This window comes from Trachymyrmex cornetzi, unplaced genomic scaffold (genome assembly GCF_001594075.2).
Source record: "Trachymyrmex cornetzi isolate Tcor2-1 unplaced genomic scaffold, Tcor1.1 scaffold91, whole genome shotgun sequence".
Classification (NCBI taxonomy): domain Eukaryota; kingdom Metazoa; phylum Arthropoda; class Insecta; order Hymenoptera; family Formicidae; genus Trachymyrmex; species Trachymyrmex cornetzi.
In genome coordinates, this window is record NW_017300256.1 from 127,333 (window position 1) to 129,676 (window position 2,344).

Sequence of the window (2,344 nt, forward strand, 5' to 3'; positions counted from 1 at the left end):
TGAATTGTTGGATTTCTTAGAACTAGATTTGTGTTCAGCAATTCTAGTTCCTATCTTCTTTTTCGTTTGTCCAACATAACAGGTCTCACAATCAAGACAATCAATCCTGTAGACAACACAACTATATTCCATATTCTTTAATTTATCTTTACCAGTTTTTATAATTGAATTTAGAGTATTAATAGGTTTGAAAGCAACAGTCAAATCATTCTTTTTTGCTATCGATTTAAATTTTTCTGAAATTTCTTTAATGTACGGTATGATAAAATAATTATTTATGCCATTATTTTCATTAGAATCTTGTAAAGAAACGTTATTAATATATAAATTATCTCTTCTTGATAGGTTTTTAATTCTATTATTGATAGTTGAGAAAAAGAATTCAAGAGGATAACCATTGTTCAACAGGATGTCAATCATATTCTCGATATTCTTTGTGTGAAATTTTGGGTGTGACAAAAAAATTATTCTATCTAGTTGACCGATTATAACACCTCTTTTATAATTTATCGGGTGATTAGAATTATAATTGAGGTACCTTCCTGAATTAGTCGATTTTTTGTAATTATTGAATATAATATGTTCTTTTTCAATAATTAAACTAACATCTGAAAAGTTCATTGATTTATCATTATTTTCTTCACAGGTGAACTTCAATCTGTCATGATAACCATTAAATAAATCTAAAATTTCCTTAATTTGATTAGAAGCCGCAAGGATGATATCATCCACGTACCTATAATAGATTGGTATATTAAAATTACATTTCGAAAGCAAATTCATCTCCAAATCCTGTATAACAATATCTGCTAAAGTGGGAGACAATGGAGAACCCATAGGCATGCCATAGATTTGCTTAAAAAAACTTTCATCAAATTGAAAATACGTGAAATTAAAAATAAGTGAGCTTTTAAAAATTCATTCTTTGGGATCTTTGTATTTTTCGAAATAGAATTCCATATGGAATCAATACCAACTCCTCAGGAATATTCGCGTACATTGACACTATATCAAAGGATACTATTTTGTGTTCGTCATCTAAAAGTAAACCATTAAGTTTCTTGGAAAATTCAAAACTATTTTTTATAAAACTGAATCCATTTTTTTAAACTTCTTTCAATTATATCTTTAATAAATGCAGCTAATGGATATAAAGGGCTGTTGATACAGCTAACAATTATTCTTAAAGGGTACCCATTTTTATGTATCTTTGGCAGTCCATAAGTTCTCGGAATCGTCCCATCTGTAATATATAATCTTCTATATGTACATTGATCAATAAATTCCATGCTCTACCACCTCATTACTAATTTATGCACTTGATTCGTCATCATTTTTGTCGGATCATTTTTAATCATAATATAAGTTTTATTATCGGATAATACAAAGTTTTATTTTCGAAAAATACAAAGATCCCAAAGAATGAATTTTTAAAAGCTCACTTATTTTTAATTTCACGTATTTTCAATTTGATGAAAGTTTTTTTAAGCAAATCTATGGCATGCCTATGGGTTCTCCATTGTCTCCCACTTTAGCAGATATTGTTATACAGGATTTGGAGATGAATTTGCTTTCGAAATGTAATTTTAATATACCAATCTATTATAGGTACGTGGATGATATCATCCTTGCGGCTCCTAATCAAATTAAGGAAATTTTAGATTTATTTAATGGTTATCATGACAGATTGAAGTTCACCTGTGAAGAAAATAATGATAAATCAATGAACTTTTCAGATGTTAGTTTAATTATTGAAAAAGAACATATTATATTCAATAATTACAAAAAACCGACTAATTCAGGAAGGTACCTCAATTATAATTCTAATCACCCGATAAATTATAAAAGAGATGTTATAATCGGTCAACTAGATAGAATAATTTTTTTGTCACACCCAAAATTTCACACAAAGAATATCGAGAATATGATTGACATCCTGTTGAACAATGGTTATCCTCTTGAATTCCTTTTCTCAACTATCAATAATAGAATTAAAAACCTATCAAGAAGAGATAATTTATATATTAATAACGTTTCTTTACAAGATTCTAATGAAAATAATGGCATAAATAATTATTTTATCATACCGTACATTAAAGAAATTTCAGAAAAATTTAAATCGATAGCAAAAAAGAATGATTTGACTGTTGCTTTCAAACCTATTAATACTCTAAATTCAATTATAAAAACTGGTAAAGATAAATTAAAGAATATGGAATATAGTTGTGTTGTCTACAGGATTGATTGTCTTGATTGTGAGACCTGTTATGTTGGACAAACGAAAAAGAAGATAGGAACTAGAATTGCTGAACACAAATCTAGTTCTAAGAAATCCAACAATTCA